General features: G+C 42.1%; 1 long non-coding RNA gene across 1 annotated transcript in view; it reads left to right on the top strand.

Moving 5' to 3' along the window:
- Positions 1-19745, top strand: part of LOC149868788 (uncharacterized) — a 33532-nt gene extending 13787 nt beyond the window's left edge. The window contains exons 2-3 of the long non-coding RNA XR_016441331.1: positions 13294-13396; positions 19533-19745. This is a non-coding gene — a long non-coding RNA (uncharacterized LOC149868788). The remainder of the gene's footprint in view (positions 1-13293; positions 13397-19532) is intronic.
- The last annotated feature ends 428 nt before the right edge of the window (positions 19746-20173 follow it).

Raw genomic sequence — 20173 nt, 5'->3', positions numbered from 1 at the left:
TATTTATTTGTTTGTTTTCCTCCATTCTTCATTGGTATAAAAAGACTGCACACGGTATAGTGCAATGGAGAATCAGATCCAATGTGCATTGAAGAAAGATGATAAATTCACAGTGCACCAGTTCCTCCAAACAGCTCGCAATGTTGTCAATTGCTCCTTTCTCTTTAATTTGCACATCAAAGGATTGCTACTTTCCTAATGGATAAAGAAGAAGATAAGGGTGAGGTCCTTTACTTATCACAACAGAGGATGGGAGGTGCCACCTTTTTTCCCAATCTGTGCGGCTGCTGGGTGCCAGTCTGCCTTGTAGAATAATGTAGGGAAGTCCAAGGGCTTCCCTAAATTACGCCAAATTTAATATCTGCCTTCACTCCCCCTGACAGGATAGTATGCCAATTAGATGTTGCTAGAGTTCTATGCACCTTCATGCCCATATCACCACGATCACTGTATCCTTTGCTCTTTGGGAAACCGTATAGGTGACATTGAGCTCTACAACCACCTCTATAGAGTTTTCCCCACTATGACAGTCTCTGGATGCCTAGCTAAGAGACTTTTTTTAAAGGTGCCTTGGGCTTTATCAGAGGCTAATCTGGCCTGCAAAAGATTTCAAATAATCTTTTTCACAAAGACCCATAAGAAGGTACTTCAGTTATAGTAGGATATAAACTACAAATCGGGAAAATGATAAAACAAAGCCTAATGTCCGAGTTTAAAGTTAGCCCTACTCTACCATTCAAAAGAACCACAGTAGTCAGAAGGAAACTTTAAAAATGTCAAGCTCTTGGACCCTGTATATTAAAAGTTTTTCTATCTTGAACAAGATACTGCCATTTCTTAAAACTAACAGTATCTGCTTCATGCTGGATTTACTGTGGTTGTGAGTGATAACAACTGCAAGGAAGGTAGAAGAGATCACAAAAAATGCTATGATAATTAAAAGCATGGAGACTAGTTCTGCTATCGTGACCATATTCCAAAGCGTACCTAAATTTCACCCACAGTTTCCATTGAATATAGTTCTGTTCTTTGCCCACAGCACAAAATTATGTAAACGTGGTATAAACATTTCATCGTTAAACAGCTGCTGCATTTCAGTTTCCTCCCCAAATACAGATGCACGTCACTGGAAGAGAATAATTCCCATTTCCTTTTCCTTTATCCTTCCCATTCACTGCCCTATCAGATTTTCTAAGTATAATAAAAGACTAGAGGTTAGGATTTAATAGCCGCGCTACCTGATTTCTCTTCACATCTCAGCCTTTTCTAGATGCATCTCTGAGTATCTGAAGCATCTTCCTCTATGTCAGCAGGAAGAGCAGGACTGAGAAATCAATGCAGACACAGAAGAAGATGGGATGAAATTGAACATCCTTTATGTTCATCCCCATAGTTCTGTTCTTCTGAATTAGATAGTTTCAGGAAATGGTCATCTCCTTCCATTTGCAATGCACCAGATTGCTCCAGAGAGTGTGACTAACAACACTAAGGTACTTGATTAGGATAAAAACCAATAAACAGTATTGACTTTATGGGGAACAAAGAAAAAAACAGAACAATTTCATTCTTACACTTGGTTGCTCAAAGTAAGGGGGAACATCTCAGTTTTATTTCTACCATGTCCTGAGCTTGGAAAATGACCAGAGAACAAGTGACTTGGTAGGATACAAAGTCATGTTCATGTAACAATACTTCCCTGCATCTGCTTGATTAAACTAAATGTTCTGAAGTACAGGGAGGAAAAAGCAGTTAGAAAGTGGAGGAGTATTCAGCTAACTCTCTTGTTAATATGCGATAGACAGCAATTAACTTTGGAGATGTGCACCTTGCTTGATGGCCCCTTGGCATGTTAGCCCCTTGCTAAGCGTAAACTGACATTCCTTTCTTATATGTATATCTATGGTCTATAATTTACACATCAATTAAAAACACAAAGGCCTTTCTGAAAGAAATACCACTAGCTACAGGTAATCTTACTTTGACTTTTAAAAGAAATTTTAATAATACAGAATATCTATCATCTTCTGTACCACACACATAATTAAAGTCTAGAACTATAAAGTGCATCATATCTAATATAGAATGTAGGCCAAAATCTAAGTGGTTTTGACATTGAGCAAATTCTGCCATTGTTTGAGTGCACAGTAGAACTGATTTTAATGGGAGATTTGCACATCACTAAGAACAGACTTTAACCCTTTTGTTTATAAAACACATTGTTTACCATTCTAGTATATGCATCATGCATATAAACGGACAAAAATCTGCCATCAGAAACAATAATCTACCTACAGTTGTGTAGGTGTCTATGGTGTTTTTAAAATATGTCAGAACATCAGGTTCCTGCCAGAGGTGGTTTAGATTCTAAAATAAGATGTAAACATGAGTGGGCCTAGAGTGAGAGCAGGACTGAATTAAGTTGTGCACATTCTGAGGATGTGACATGGGCCCTTCTCAAGTCATGACAACAGCAAAATCTCAGCTTTCTTTTTTGCAGTTATGCTTTTTGCCCTTTTTGGTTGTACAGGGCAGCTTGCAAACATGAACCACATGTAGCTGATGTGGCACTGTCTACCTGAGTCTGAAGACAGCCTGACAGATTAGCTCTGAAAGCAGCGATATGACCCATGCATGGATTGTTAGTGCTGTTGATTTGCAGGTCCTCAAGAGATTGTCTAGAAAATGGCTTTCACGGCAGCTGTGTATATGTGGCAGGGGCCAAATATACCTTCTTCCAGATTGCTTCAAGTAGGCTGTGTGCTGTATCTTGAAGAGAGATCTAGTCTGCCCAAAAAGCAGGTGACTCATGTGGGTCACTGCTGAAATTGCCAGCTCAGTGAGAGACAGCAACACAGGAGGTAGGGACTGGGGGGAGCCCCATTTGAGGTGTACCTAGACCCCCATTTTCCATTGATTCAGCCCTAGAAGGCAGCTACCATTGTCCTGCAGAAATTCAATCCACTTAAATGAGAGCTAATCAATTTGGCTGGGGAAACCAACAGATGATCTTTGATCTGGCCAATGTCCCTTCTGTTCTGGGGCCATGATTTCATGACTGAGGTTAAAGTCAGGCTAGATTTGCATCTTATAGACTAGCAGAGTATGTATATCACAAGTCTTTGTGGGCTGAAGTTCACTTCATCAGATGCTGTGAAAGGACGTGTACAAAGCAATGTATAAGGACGGAGAAGTTTGAATACAAAAGGCAGAAAGGAGGTGGAGGGATGGCGGGGGGGCAATGCTAGGAGAGGCAAACAACAACAACCAAATCCATATAAACAAAGGAGTCACAAAAGCTAATCCAGGTAATGAGATGAGAATCCACTATCCCTGTTTAAACGATAGTTAGGACAATCCAGGTTATGGATGATTTCTTGTTCCACAATTTTCTGTTCAAATTGTTTTTTTAAAAACTTATCTGCCTAAGAACACCCACTCTCATGTCAGCAAGAGACTGTTCAGGAAGGTTAAAGTGTTCTGCCACAGGCCTGCATGTCTTTCTGCAGCTGATGTCAGATTGGTGTTCACTCATTCTTTCATGTAGACTTACCTAAAGTTAAAAGTCTAAGGATACCACTGGATTCTTTCCCACTTTGATATAGCTATATGGATGTTACTGAAAGCAGAATTCAGCTGCTATATTTACCAGCTGCACAAATGTAATCCAGTTTGATTTGAGGGCATTAAGCTAAATTCATTTTGCACTATGGCTAAATAAGCTGGTATCCTGTCAGCAACTGGATGAAAGGCTCCCATGACTGTGTTAACTAAATGCATTCTGTCTAGCAATCCAACATGTTGGAAATACTGCATTTTCCTTTCTCCTCTCTTTTCCTTCTCAGCTGCTCCTTCATCCTGGCTCCAGCTTAGGACCCTACCTGTCCTAGAATGTGCTCCTCTGTGAACTCAGTGACATACAGGCAGTTTGTTTAGCTATAAAGATGTGTCTCCATTTCTCTGCAGTGGTGTGCACAGGAACAAGATTTCATCATTGAGCAGTTCCAAAACAGTGGCCCACATAATGTGCTATACCACTTGCTTTTAATGGACCAAATTTTACACCAGCTAACAGAAGTGAATACAAAAGTTTCATCCACTCATACCATGCTGGTGTAAAGCAATATCAGTGCAAGTCATGGCTAGGATTAAATCACAATGCTGCTAGCTGCATAAAAAAAGACCCTTTATTGCAGTCTCTAGCACTGTTTTTGCAGTCCCAGCAAAAAAAAAAGGGAAGGGAAAAGGGAATGATGACCTGCTACTAGTGGAGTCCATAGATCACTCCCCTTGGGATTCTGTTTTTAATTATAACTGCCTAAGAAACTATCCCTCAGGCTCATAACAACATCCCTATGAGCATTTCTTTGTGTTTTGGAATAAGTCTAATTGCATCAAATAGCAAACATGTAAGAAAAAAACCTTCCAAAGAAATACCCTCATGATGCAAAGAATTTATGACATAAAACATCAATATTTTGTTCCGATTTTCAAAATATGGGTGCCCATATTAAGCATACAATACAAAATACATAATTCTCAGAGTGCTCAGCACCCACAGAGCTCACTGAAGTCCGTGGGAGCTGCAGGTGTGTAGCAACCTAGAAACCTGAGCCACAAGCATGTAAGTGCCTAAATGTGGGTTTACCGGCCAAATGTTGGTAACCCAAATTTGAAAACCTGGCTTTTGTGTTTAAGGCCAGAAATAAATCTGGGGCTGGAAAAATATAACTATAGTACTAGTTGCTTGGGGCAAATTTAGGATCTCTTAGCAGGGGGAGAGGGGAAGGTAACACAACATAAACTGGACATTGGCTCAGCTATGAGATCAGGAGTCCTCCAGAAAGCACCACTGATGGGCACCTTGAAAATACTGAGGAAGGGGATAACATTCTAAACTCACTGATGCTTGGGTCTAAATCCAATCTAAATTAATTATTGTGTCCCGTTGGTGGGTACAACAGCCACTAATGATAGCTTCCTACTATCCAGGATACATTTTCTTTTAATTTGATCCTGTCATACAAGAAATACACTCAAGTCATACAACTGGAACTTGGAAAATGTAGGGTCAGTTCTCAGTTTTGCCACAGACTTGTGTGTCTTTTAACAAATCACTTAATTTCTGTAATTTGCAAACAGGGCATATCCACTTTCCCTACTTCATAAATGCTCATTGCTTAGACACTAGAGTGACAGAGGTTATACTTCTCTTAGGATTTTTAGACTGCCACTCATCATCAAACAGAAAGAATTTTGAGTCCTAATGCAATCACAGAATTATGATATAATTGGGGGTATGGAGACATGGTGAGATAATTCACATGACTGGAGTACAGTCATAGAAAGGTATAGCTTATTCAGGAAGGATAGGCAGGGGAAAAAAGGAGGTGTCACTCTATATATAAAGGGTATGTACATATGTTCAGAGGAGCAGTATGAAGTGGAAGGCAGGCCTGTTGAAAGCCTGTGGGTAAAGTTCAGAGGGGAGAGCAGCAGGAAAGATGTCATGGTGGGCATCTGCTATGTGCTTTCAAATACAGAGGAGGAGGCAGACAAGGTCTTCTTTAAACAGGATTTGGTTCTTATTGGGGACTTTAATAATTGGGACATCTGTTGAGAGGGAAACACAGCTCTGCACAAGCAAGTTCCTGAAGTATGTTGGGGATCCTTTCTTATTCAGAGGGTCGAGATGCTAACAAGGGGGAAAGCTCTTGACTTATTGCCCAAAAACAGGGAGGAACTGACTGAGAATGTGAAGGTGGAAGGTAATTTGGGTAACAGTGATCATAAAACAATAAAAATTCAGGATCCTAAAGGGAGGAAGAAGGGAGAGCTCCAGAATAAGGACTTCAGAAAAGCAGACTTTAACAAACTCAGGGACCTGGCAGGCAGAATCTCTTTGGAGGCAAGTCCAGGAGACCTGGCTCTACTTTAAATAGGCTCTTTTAAGGGTACAGTAGCAAGCTATTCCAATGAGATGGAAGAAAAGAACCAGCCTGGCTAGACAATGATCTCTTCAAGGACTTGAAATGCAAAAAAAAAGAAAATTCCTATAAAAAGTGGAAACTGGGTCATAGTACTGGGCAAGAGTAGGAAGACCAAAGCACAATTCAAGATGCAGTTGGCAAGGGACATAAAAGACAATAAAAAGGGAGTCCATAGGCCTGGGTAGGAATAGACCCATCCTGAAAATCAATGCATAGCTGGCTGTATGGGTGGTGTCACCAGTAAGGGTTCAGTTTGTTTGACCATGAGATGTTGTTCCAAGAAGTAGGATTGTTAGGAAGAGGTGGGATTTGATAGCAGCCTTTAGCTACCTGAAGGTGGGTTTCAAAGAGGATGGAGCTAGGCTGTTCTCAGTGGTGGCAGATAGCAAAACAAAGAGCAATGGTCTCAAGTTGCAGCAGGGGAGGTTTAAGTTGTATATTTAGGCAAAACTTTCACACTAAGAGGGTGGTGAAGCACTGGTACAGGTTACTTAGAGAGGTGGTGGAATCTCCATTCTTGGAGATTTTTAAGACCCAGGTAGACAGAGCCCTGACTGGAATGATTGAGTTGGGGCTGGTCCTGCTTTGAGCAGGGGGTTGGACTAGATGACCTCCTAAGGTCCCTTCCAGCCCTAATTTTCTATGATTCTATGAAATACAATCTAGCCAGAAGTACTGTAAGGTGGATACATAACTTGTTGAGTCATCAGACTCCATGAGTAGTCCTCAATGGCTCAATGTCTAGTTGAGAGGAGGTATCAAGTGGGATTCCCCAGGGGTCTGTCCTGAGTCTGATACGATTCAACATCTCAATTATTTGGATGATAGGATTGAGCACATGCTTAACAAATTTGCAGATAACACCAGGTTGGGTGGAATTGGGATACTCTGGAGGGCAGAACTAAGATCCAGAATGACCTGGACAAACTGGAGAAATTGTCTGCAGTCTATGAAATGAGAGTCAGCAAGGACAAGTGCAAAGTCCTGCACTTGGGACAGAATATCTGTATGCATAAATACAGACTAGGGAATGAGTGACTAGGTTGAGGAGGACCTGGGGATTATGGTGGACTATAAACTGAATAGGAGCCAACGGCATGCTCTTGTTGGGGAAAAAAAAAGCCAACAGCATCCTAGGCTGTATTAACAGTAAGATCACTTCCAAATTAAGGAAAGAGATTTTTCTACTATATTCAGCACTGCTGAGGCCTCAACTGAAAGACTGTGCCCAATTCTGGACCCAACACTTCAAGGACGATGTGGACAGTTTGGAAAGTCCAGTGCAGGGCAATAAAAAATTATCAGATGCCTGGGAGACAAGACTTAAGAGGAAATGCTGAAAGAACTAGAGTTATTAAGCCTGGAGAAGAGAAGACCAAGGAGGGATTTGCTAACAGTCTTCAACTACCTGAAGTGTGATTATAGAGAGGATGGAGGCTGGGTTTTTCCTATATGGTTGTGGTGACAGGACTACAAGCAATGGCCTCAAGCTACAGCAGGGGAAATTTAGGCTGGAGACTAGGAGGAATTTTTTGCTTGTGAGGGTTGTCATGCACTGGAAAAGGCTACCTAGATAAGCTATAGAATGTCCATCCTTGGAAACTTTCAAAAGCAGGTTGGACAGACACTTGGACGGGAAGGTTTAATTAGGGATGATCCTGCCTTAAGTTGGGGGCTGGACTAGATGACCTTGTAAGGTCCCCTCCAGCCCTACTTTTCTATGATCCTAGCATATAAATTGCCTTCCACAGAAATCAGTAGTGATAGCAGAGTCTCCTGGTAGACTTCATGGAAACTCTGGCACTACTTTTGAGGAAAGGTTTTAGATTTTTGTTTTTTTTCTTAGCTATTTTATTAGTTTTGACTTTCTTGTTGGTTGGCAGGATTTAAGGGAAGAAAGGGAGAGTTAGTGTTGTGAGTTTAATTTTTATAGCAGAAAGGTATTTTTTGAAGAGGTAGTTTTTTAACTCCTGTGTCAGGTCAAGATGTTCTGAATGTGGTTGCACAACTCTATGATAAAACCATGGCCCCAGTAGCACTCTTAGTATCACTAGCAATGGTGGGCCTGTTCTGATGGTGGGGAATTTCCTGAGCAACAGAACCCAATTTTAATCAGTTCATAGACTTGTCCTCACCTGCATGCAGATTCTCCCCTCCTCAGCAGCACTTTTGTCAGAGATGCATTTGATGCAAACACACAGGCATGTGTGCACATCTCAGTGCCAAACTTGCAGAAAAGTCAAAACCCAATTATTTTTATATCCTGCCTTACTGCTTTCCAAATTCTCTGTGCAGTTTTTTAAAAGAAGACCACTGTGATTTGTCTGCCAAATAGGCCAATGGATTTGGCCATATTTTAACAAAGGAAAAAACCCCCTCCAAAACCAAAAACTTTGCTCCTCCCTTCTGATCACCTTTTCTTATTAAAAATATCGTAATATTCCTGCTTTCCCTCTTTCTCTCTTCTTTCAGCAGGCTCCCCCAAACACATACCCAAACACAAAAGCTTGTGTTCAGTGTTCAGTTTGCATGGAGACAGAGAGAGATCCACTTCTGTGTAATATTTTTAATAAGAATTGTCCTTTGAAGAGCTTGTTGTAACATGAATTTTATGATTTTTGCAGAGGCAAACAATTTTCCATTTGGCATGCAAAACTTACTCTGCTAGGACTACAGGCATTAATGAGTCACATCTATTTAATACTTATAAAGTGCCCTACCCCAAGGAGTGTCTTGGATTCTCTGTTTTTCCTCCTCCCTGTCTCTCTCATAGCCCTTAATTGTCTTTCACTACCATGCTTTGAGAAATCCCTCTCGAATTCATGAGTACTATAATTAGACATTCAGTCTGGCCAATAGAATGGAAGTGGCTTCATAATTATTACTGCTGTTATAACAAAATAAGATTACCTGATTACACTCTAGTACTGTTTCAAAGCAAGTTCAAAGCACCAGGTGCAAAAGAGGGAGTGTTATCTCCCATTCTCAAGGAATGCCAGCTTCAGTCAGGGTGCCAACAGATTTATGGCATGAGCTTTGCTTTAATTAGGTTCTGGGTATGTCTTTTCATATTGATAAACAGCAGGGCAGTCCCTAGGCTCTGCAGTTTTAAATATTATGTGCAGGCTCTTTTCTGCGAAGAATTCAGAATAGTTCAGAATCTGAGATTTCTGAACCCCAATATAACTAACTAACAAAAAGAAAAAGAGAAAAGCTACTGCCTTCTTCCACTACCCCCCCCTAAAAAAAATCATCTTTGTAAATCCTTCAAGTAGAATAATTGAATCCCATGAACATTGTTTATACACTGGCACTTAACAAAGGTACCTGGAGAATATTCAGGATACCTGGAAAATACTCTACAAAAAAGGTGATTATACCCCATAGGATCGGGTGCTAAAATACCCTGCATGAAACCCTGGCCCCACTGAGTGTGTCTACACATGCCATTAATGGGCAGCAATAAACTGCAGAGCTTATTGTTTCTGGGAAGTTCCTGGATGCACAATTTACATATGTGCCCTGAACACATCACATGAGACCGATCACAGCACCCCCAGCTGCCAGTCAGGGGATCAGCCTGCCAACCAGAAGATGCTCTGATTAGGTTCAATATGCTAGGCAGCAGGCAGCCCCCGCATTGAAGCCCTCTCCTGCTCCAGCCAGCTACCTCAGTGTCTACACATGCACTGCTACATATGAAAAAAACTCTGCAGCAGGATAGGACCTGTAAATACAAATGCTGTCAAGTTTATTAGTTTCAATGGCTCTAATAGGAGCACACATGTAGATGCTGAGACGTTTACTGCCCAGTTAATTAGACAGATGCACAGTAAAAGTCTCATGTCGATAGACGCACTGTGGTCAAAACTGCCATTGACTTCAGTGGAACCAACATTTCACTCCATACAGTTTTGTTTAGAAGACAGATTTTCTGTTTCATTTAAGTCTTCTTGACAGCTCTGCAAGGAGGGAGACTTTTGAATATGTCTTCTATCAATCTGTACTATACCTATTTAATACCAGTGTATCTACCACTATATAAGTGTGCCTCAGAGGTCTCTATAGTCTAGTCCAGATACAGATGGAACAGTTGACACGTTGAAGTCGTAACAGTTCATGGGATGAACATAAAAGTTTGAAATAATACAGATGCTGGTCATATAAGTAAACAGATACATATGTTGAGAGAGGTCTAGAAATATTTCCCAGGCTGGTACTGAAAAAGAAAGGGCTGTGAAAAGGTAGCTTGTACATCTCACAGGAAAGGTGATGCCTTAAACCATGATGATTTCAGTCTAAAGTTGTTTTCTATTTTGTATAGATTCAAGGAGAAAATTATCTTAATATCACTCAAACATTTCTACTTTTTGTGTATTAACATTCCCTGCACAGAAGGCTAAACTCTGCCCTTTGAAAGTTTCGTGCAACATTCAAGATTTTCAAGGAGAGTGACACTTTCAACACAAAGCATTTTGACTCCAAATTAATTACCGTGTTTAGAATGTAATTTTGGGTGTAGCTGGGGTGCCATGAGAGACATGGCTTTGAGTAACTACTTCCTGAGAAGGCAAATTGGAATTGAATTAATATTTTGGTAGCAGAATACAGGTACTCCTTACTTAACGTTGTCCCAGTTAATGTTATTTTGTTATTACACTGCTTATCTATTAGAGAACATGCTCATTTATAATGTTGTTTGGCTGCCGCCTGCTAGTAGGTAACTACTATGACATATTTGAATTCGCTTAACATGGTTCACTTAAACTGCTGTAGGTTATTTCACTTAAAGTCTGTTTCACTTAAAGTTGCATTTTTCAAGAAGGTAATTATGACATTAAGCAAGGAGTAGCTGTATGTATTTCAACCTTGTATTCCCAGCATTGGGGTTTATTTGACCAAAACATCCCAAAGGCTTGTTGCTGTTACTTATATTACAACAGCACCTTAAGGTGCTTCGAGATCAGGGGCCCACTACACTGCACCAACACAGTAAAAGGCAGATCTTGATCCAAAAATATTACATTCTATAGAGACAGACAGACAGACATAAGGATGTGACATAAGGATATGCCCATTTTACAGATGGACTATCTGTGGCAACAACAGATTCAGTGACTTGTCCAAAATCACACAGGAAGCTTGCAGCAGATCCAGGACCTGAGCCCAGATCTCCCAAATCCCATGTCTAAACCATAAAAATCAAAGATACAAGCCTTTTTTGTTGCATTTTTTAAATAAACCATGCATGTTGTATTCCTCAGTTTCCATAGTTCAAATGCCCCAGCCAAACTGGGTTACTGTGTCATTAATGCTGGCTGAACACTTCATCCTTATTCTGAGTTTGCTTACCTTGAAGAGACATAGGTACAACTCTCCTTCCTGCCTCTTCTCCTCTCAAAAAAAGAGGTACCACTGAAACTCTGAAAAAGCAATGACTTTTCCTGCCTCAACCATTCAATATAGCTCCACACTCAGACAATCAGATTCTTGGGCAGGTACATGTAATTTGGATAGACTTTAACCCTCAGCAAAGCAACAGTGACATTGGACATCAGTAGAAAGGAAAACATCTGTCCCCATACTGTCCTGTACACATGGTGCATGGTTATTTTTATTAGCTACTTCGCTGTAGTGGCGTGCTATAACAGGGGAGTGTGCTGCTACAGCAAAGTAACAGTGCTATAACATGTCACTACAGCTACGTCACATCATATGTAGATGCGCCCTAAGAGTATGAGCCAACCACTTCACAGCTTTAAAAGCGATGGAGCATGCATTAATTGTTCAGGTGTAACTGCTGTATGTGCCCGCTCCTATGTTGCAGTAAGTGTTATTTTCACCATGTTTCACACAAGGGTAAGCTGCCCTAGCTGAAAGTAATCATTACTTAGTACTTCAGGGTTCCCATTTACTAGGTAGAAACCAACCATGATTTGAGGGCAATTTCTGTGACCAGGTTTCACAACAGTTTCCACCATTCTGGCAGCAAAAGAGATGTGGCACAGGTCTACCCAAAAAGGCTATATGTCCATTTGCCAGAGCCCACTGAAAAGCAGCTTTGCTTCTCTTTTCACCCCCCATGGGCCACGGCAGGGGTTTGACAGGGCAGGAACAACTAAGGATCCTGCATCCAATTGCAAATATCAAGGGTGTGGACTGATATCCCACAGCTGGGGCTTGGCCAGGACCCCTCAGGACACTCTCTGGACCCCTCTGACCTCTGTTAATAGTGTGGCTGGAGCTTTATTAGCCACAAGGGTCCAGGACTGCCAATCCAAAAAGTTCATTTCCATTCCCCAAAATGGCCAAATGCCAATTTCCACTAGCTAAAGAAAAATGCACAACTTGCTTTCTCAAAGGTCAGCACATCTTTGTAGGTCAGAATTACAGGTGTATTTTAAACTCCTCTGCCTGCCAGACTGAGCTAGTTTCTAAATCCTCCATCCTGCATTCAGTGTACAAAGAAGTAGCTAATCCAGGCACTGGAGCAGAGTATCCCTCATAAGGGTAGCACTTCCTAGTTAAAAGCCAAGGCACAGAGCATCATCTTGCCCAAGACACTATTAAATCATTCTAGAGAGCGTCCCAAACTTACCAGGACAAAAAAACATTTATAAAAAATCATATGTTTCAGTCAATTAAATATGTATTAAACAACCATTTGTAGACAATAAAGTATACAATATAGATACAACCTTTTTCCAGTTTTTTTCTTTTTTTTTCCTCACTTGTTAGAATAACTCTTTGTTTTAGTCACCATTTCTCTCATTTGCACCACACGCATCAGGCAGGCTGTTATCATGTTTGAAGAACTGAATGGTTTGGTTAATTGGTGTTTGGATAATCAACTACTGTAATTTCAAAAGGAAAAGGTCAGTGTCAAAGTGTTATTTTGGACCATGGACCATAAAATAAATAAGTCAGGAACTGAACCTGAAACTACCAGAGTCTCAATGAAAAGTGCAGGACTGGTCTATAATTCTGGGTAACTGGCAGCAAAACTGTGTCTCCCAATCCAGAGCAGTAGTAATATGCTACCTGATCGCAGCAGAAGAGATGGGGGAAAAAATCACAGCACAAAGACATACCACACATCTCTGATGCCAAGGAATACTGAATTTGTTCTTTGTACAAGTTCAAACATTGCACAAAGAACAAGTTCTTGACTCTGCACAGGTAAAAGAATGCATGCAAGCAGACAAGTATTTGGAGTGGAGGCCATGGGTTTCCTTATATGCTCTTGCACTAGTGGTTCTTAAAAATGTTAAACGAATGACTGCTTCCATACAATGTGTCTTTTCAGCTTGCAATTAATAAAGGATCTGCTGGATGATCAGATCATGGCTGACTCTGCAAGACAATGTTACAAACATTCCCATGTACTTGGTCTTCTCAGAAAATAAAAGGTAAGATGGGGACATGGACACAAGCCAGAGATCTTCCTCGTGCTCCCACTGCAGGATGTTCCCTCTGCATCCTGAGTTATAGACAGATACCTTAAAGACACAGCATTGCTTTGTATCTGATACTTCAGCTATAGTAGGTGTACCTGTCTCCTATTGATTTTTACATGAGGTGTGACCAATTCCTTGACTGTGCCCAGATGTTCTCAGGCAGCTCTGAGAGCTGGGAACTGGCTCTTTTTTTATGCTGGCATGAAGATCAAAGTGGCAGACATATCTTCCTGCAACAAGCATGGCATGAAAAAATAGAGTCCATCTTTTGCAATCCTTCAAATTCAGCCCAGTTTGACAGTGCCTTGGAGGGGCTAGCCTCCAGACATTGGCTAGCATCAGCTTAAATTCTTATGCTCACCTTGCTTCTATAACTGGTGGATCTTTATGTACTGACACACAACCATCCAGTTATTTAGTGGCTCTCTGTCTGCAGTGCATTCTGGGAGATAGTCAAGCTACCTATAGGCATAGAGAATATATATATTTAAAGTCTGTGGAATATGCATTTAATAGTGAGATGGGTTTGTTGAGACCCAAAGAAGTGTTGTCAACTTAGTGAAGGATTAGAGGCTTAGGTCAGGAGCTATATTTTTGTGTCAAAGTCCAGATCCATCAATTTACTTACTTCATATAGGAGGATCCACATTATGGTCTCTTATTAGACTACATGACTTCAAGGAAATTAAATATAGGAAGGCCCACCTTCATTCTGAAGTATTTCAGACTGGATGCAAAGAATGCCTGTTTACAACATCTGCGCCTCAACTTCTACACTCAAAAACAAGCTTTTCTTCTTCCCAATTGTGTATCATTTGTAGACAAGGAGTATATTTACTGTTATTGATTGCCTTAAAAGTCAGGGAATTCCCCCCCTTAGCAGTTCAACATTTACACAATCAGCCCAAGACAGAGCTGGCATTCATGCATTCAGTCATTCATTAAAAGAAAAGAGTATTCAGAACATTCAAAGTAAAGAGTTTTAAACTGAATTCAACATAAAGGAATACAAGTAGATATCCACAACATCTTCCTAACTCCTCTCCCCAACAGATGAACTTCCTGTACCTTTATCAGAATTTTCTAATCTACAGCTTACATATGTGTCAACCAAACAGCAATAAATAGTTCCCTGATGGCACATGGGATGGCCACCAACACACTCCTTGCTAAGGATTTTGGGATGCTAGCCAACCCAAGCTAGGGACAGACATTCAAAAAGCCTGATCCTGAATTGATTCAACCTTTGCAGGTTAGTCTAACCTGGCTAGGCTGAACCAGTTTCCAACCATACAGACAGTCTCTCTGGCCTGAGGAAACTCAGGCACATGTCTGCAGTAGCTCAGAATAGAAGCTAGGGTGTGCTAGAGCAGCCCTGCCTTTCCTTCGAGTGCTGAGCTGAGTGGGGTGTAGCCAATCCTCACCAGGAGGCTCTGATTAGGGAGGGGTGTAAACCCCCACCCTGCCTGCACCATCCAGGCTTTTCCTCACTTGCTGCTCAAGTGGTGAGGGTGTCACCAGCCTGCAGATTCAGGGTGGCACTCTGAGGCAAGGGGTGCTGTGTGGAGTGCATGCATCTGTTGATGATACAGAGCTTTTCACTCTCCCTCCCTGCTTTGGTATACTGTCTGCAGCAAACTGACAGGGAAGCAAGCCGGGGTGGGGGGGGAGGACTTTATCACCCCTATCTCAGTGTTTATTGCCCTATTAAGACAACAAAGAGACATTACCAGCTACCTGTTGATTCAGCACAGACCCAGCATGTGGTCTTCTGGCTAATACACAGACACCTTCTCAGTAAGGCAGAGGGGAGGGGGGAATTTGTGCTTAGTAGAGAGTGGTGGTGGAGGGTGGGGGGGAGCAAACAGCTGTTCTCAGACTGTTTCCAAGGAAGGACATTAAGCTACCTGTTGATAAGCTCCAAAAAACCTGTCTGCTTTGAGCATCTCCCAACAGCATGACTGTAGTCAGCATGCAGTCTGGTAGCTAATGCGGAGGTGTCTGTGTAAGGCAGAGGGAATAATCCCTGCTTAGCCAAGGGAAGCCAGACAGGTGCAGAGAGGAGGGGCTAGCCCTGCTGTGGAGCAGAGAGCCCTGCCCAGCCCAGAAAGCATTCTGGGATGCTGCAGGTGTCTGGTTTATCTTAAACCAGCAAGGGGTTTGGGACAGACATTGTACAAACCAACTGGAGTCAAATCAGTTAAGTCTGATACTGCATTCAGCCAGGTTTATCTCAAACTAGTCTGAGCCATTTTTAAACTGGATTATATGCACTGAACATGTTTACAGATTTAAACCAGTTTCTGATCACTTAAACTGGTTTATGTGTAATGTCTGTCCCCTAAGGAGCAGGGGACCTGGCCATGAACTCCCTCTGCACCACGCAGCACAGACAAAGGCATGTGGGAGCTGGGAGTGCAAGCAGGTAGGTTCATCCTGCACTCTGGGAGTCCTAAAAGATATTGCACTGCTCTAAAGCACATGCCTCCAGCTGTTCTGTGCTGCTTGGGGTGAGGCAACTGTGCATCACCCTCCACACAGGGCGGAGGTACTAACCACAAGAGTGTTGACAGCTACTTAGTAGAAAGCCATGGGCCAAATGCACCCTTCCTGTATTCTGCATCTTCAGGGATGCATGTGCTGCAATGCATCTTTCCTGTTTAGGATGAAGTCAGTGTTTACTCTATTGTTTGTCCTATACAGGTCTGTATCCATACACAATGGTTTCAACAGAGTTGACTTGCTGATACTACTCACAGAGTAATGCTAACTGTGTATATTCAACACTAGTAAGAGAGCTGAGGCTCAGCCAGGAAGGTAGATGCAAAAAAAGCCTTTATAAAAAGAAGAAAAAATGGAGGGTATGGTGAGCAAACCCAGCATACAGAGGAACTGAAAAAGTGGCTTAGACAAGCTCTTTGTCAAGCCCAGTATCCACTATGAAGTAGTGGCCTGGGCTGCATGCTTCAGAATGGCAAGCATGGCTGTATATTTTTCTCCTAGGTACCAATGTGTTAGTGCAATCTGGAATAAAAAGGCACTGGTGTTTCCAGAAAGGAAAAAGAATACTTTTCCTTTTCTTGTATTTGCTACTGTAAAGCTAGCTGAAACAAACATTGCCAGCCCAGCAGCCCAGAGAAGCCTGAATTCTTTGGATCCAAATGTTAGGCAACCACGTGGGACATTTTGAGATTAAAAGGCTGCACCTGCAAACCTTTGTTTACTCCAGTGCTGTCCCTTTACACCTGGCTTGCTCCTAATACATTTCACTCCAAGGCTTGGCTCTGACTGTCTTTTGGAGCCAGTGCCATTACCATCCCTTCAGCCAGCACTTTGTTTTCCCAGGGCTGAACACAGCCATCTTGACAGCTTCACAATAAGCAACCTCAACTAAATCAAATATCTCAAGGACAAGCCATCTCCTACTGAGTCTTCATAAAGCCACACAGGAACAGAGTCTTTAAAGGGACACACCTTTATCCTGGGGAACAGCAGCAAGCTCCCCTCTGTCATCTTTTGTAGAGCTTTCAGCTCCTACACAGCTGACTTTCTCATCTGGGTGTGGAAAGAAAGGAGTTTCCACCCTCCCAGTCCTTCCCTCTAAATTGCATTAAAGCCATTTACTTGCTGGTGCAGGTTGCAGCATGCACCTTGGCTGGTTGCTTTCTTTTGTTCCATAAGCAAGTCCTTTAAAGGAACTGGCAGTCAATGAGGCAAAGAACGTGAGATAGTTTTTTTATGGAACTGCTGCACTGAAATAATAGTATAAAGACTAAAATGAAAATAACCCCAGTTGCAACATGTGTGGAGGAAACAGTACTCCCCTCAGTGAGAGACAGCCTCCTTTCCACATTTTAGACATGAGGAAGTATCTACATTCCTTCCCTTCCCCAGGCTCATTTTCCATGTGAGAGCAGGAACTCCACCACTAAGTTGCAAAAGAATGAAAGAAAATACATAAAGTGCCCTGTTCCCACCTGTCTCTCCTTCCATTACTCAACCCTCTTGAAAAATGACTTGACAGTCAAATAACAGCAGGCTGGGTATGGCAGGAAACACCTATAGCATGGCAAGATGCAGTTGATAGCAGCACATGTACCCTGTAGTAGACAGGGCCAACAGAGGCATGACGCCACTGAAAAGGCAGAGGGAGCTCTACAAAGCTTTTTAATTTAAAGACAACCAACTTACAGGGGTTCAGGGCCCTGGGAATATGTTTACTGCAGGACATTGAGACCAGTGGAAATCCTGGTCCCTGAAATATTGTGCAGCCTTAAGGTGACTACAAGCTCTGTGCACAAGATATTATAGGATGATTTTACAGGAAGCGCAATATTAAAAGAAACACATGTGAGAGCCATAATAATAATCAAGGCATGGCAGCTTCCCCAAGAAGATGATGCGTTGTGACAAAGAGAACAAGGAGAGAAAGGAAGCAGGCATGAGATTAGACTGGTTTACCGCTCACAATCCCCATCTCCCAGCCACACAATGTGTCTACTGAACTATGGACCCAGTGGTGAACAAAGCAACCCATCTTTGCTCTCAGGGAAGCACCACAGGTGGATGAAGGTGTCCAGACCCAGGACATCAAGGAAGCTGTATGTTGCTTGTGTGCTAACTGCCTGTATTCTAGTGAGTAACATGACACGAGTCCACAGCTCCTCCTACACATTTAGCTAAAGCTCTCCTGACAAAGCAAGTGTTGCATCCTAGCTCCATCTCAGACCATTTTCTTTTCTGGTTTCAGGACTCCAAAGGTTGGGAGTCTTTCAAGACAGAAGGAACTAAGGGCAGATTGGTGGAAGTGGTCCTGGATATCCCTTGACTCTCACAGTGGGGATGGATTTCCACTTATTCACTGTATCTGTGTTCTTTTGTGTTCCTCATATAACCCAAGCCTCGCCCCCAATCCAGCAATTGTCTTTGGCCTTACATCGCCATCACCATGTAGTTAGGGAAGGATTTTCAAAAGTCCCTGAATGAGGAAGGAGAAACATCACTTTGCTTGGTTGCTTTCTGGGAACCATGTCTCAGCAGCTGTGAACAACAGTACAACTTCTGATATCTCAGCTCTGTTGCAGCATCTCCTGGGATGAGAATGCCAGGGATAAAACAGTCCCAGATTATCCTTGCTGCTCGGACAACTTGATTCCAAACACCAGGTCCCTTCACCAATTATTGGTGTTAGAAATAGAAGACTAAACTCAAGCAGGTTTGCCAGTAGTGAGAGCAGGGGCTTAAGAGTCAGGACACATGGTCTAACTCTTATTCTCCTGCAAATGCACTGCATAGTTTGGAATTCCACTTGCATGCACTGCAGGAAATTGAAATATCCTTTTATCTGGACAGTCTCAGCTCCCTGTACTGTTGGCAGGGGTTAAGAGCTCCTCCCCCTGCAATCTGGACACTTTATACCATACCCTGTTTAATAGATCAGAAACTAAGGTATACAGGTGGCTTGGGCAAACTGCAGTGAGTTAAAAGTGTGGGGGGACTTTACCATGGACTACCTAATGCCAAGTACCTACTGGCATGTGTGTCTCTGCTATTACCCTACAGTAAGTGGAAACTAATCCAGGGCAATTTAGCTCCGTTTTATTCAGGGGTAATTGCTTCAGTTTAGCTTCTATTTAGCCAGGGTAAGAAGAGATACAGAGACTGTTACCATGGAGCAGCTGATGTGTGGTGAAATCCCTTTTAATTCATTGCAAACTGACTGTTAGGCAATACCCAGAGAGAATGCAATTTGCCAGAGGTTACAACAGTGGGGCCTTAGGGTTCTTGGGGCCCTGGGCAAGAGTGTCATTTGGGGTCCCTTAGAGGCTTAATTTTGATGACCTATAAACAAGTTGGACATTTTCAATTTTAATTTCACTTTGCCCTATCCATGAAACTGCAATGAAAGTATCTTAATACAATACTGATAATACACATATTCAGTGTAATTAATTTTTATTTTTAAAAGTGTGAGGCCCTGGGCAGTTGCCCCGTTTGCCCTCCTCTAAGGCCACTACTGGTTACAATGAACCTAAGCTAGGCTTTCTGAATCCTAGAATTACAAAGCTGTTCTTCTTTCCCCAACCAGCCATGCATACCTGATTTACATAAACAAAGGTGGAAGGAATATTCAGTTGTAGCCAATGGATTTGGCAAATGCGTCACCATGTACTCTGCTGACTGCTGCTTAGTCTTCTCCCAGGCTGTGATATTGCAGCTTCCTTGTTTGCTGAAAGAACTATATGTAGTCATTTGCCTATAATCGCTCATATGAAAACTTTCATTCATCCGTTCATCTCAGGAACCAAAAAAACTGATTGTTACTATTGTAGCGATGTTACATGCAATTTCAAATAATTAAATGTCCTTCTGCTGCCTGTCTGATTTTTAATAACATAATTATATCTGCCATTGAAGAGTTTTGGTGGAGAATGCAATGGATATTAGGTAAGCTGCGAGAAACCCAGGCCCTTTCTAGCTGTCAGTAGGAGTAGCCAGTCCCGGTGAGTAATGCATCTGCCAGGTTATGAGTAAAATACTCCATCAGCAAGTTCTTCAACTTATCCATAAACAAATCTGCTTTATTTCTCCCCCTTACCCCCCTACCAACCTCGTCCCCCTCCTTGTGCCTGTTTCTATGTAAACACAGAGAAATCAGAAGCTGGGATGAAAGAACAGCACATTCTGTAGACCAGTCAAGGGCTGAGCCGGACCGAGGGACATGATATT

This window comes from Crocodylus siamensis, chromosome 3 (assembly GCF_052110815.1).
Source record: "Crocodylus siamensis isolate JL-2025a chromosome 3, ASM5211081v1, whole genome shotgun sequence".
NCBI classification, from domain to species: Eukaryota; Metazoa; Chordata; order Crocodylia; family Crocodylidae; genus Crocodylus; species Crocodylus siamensis.
Note: the sequence above shows the minus strand (reverse complement) of the source record. Positions and strands in the feature narration are given on the sequence as shown.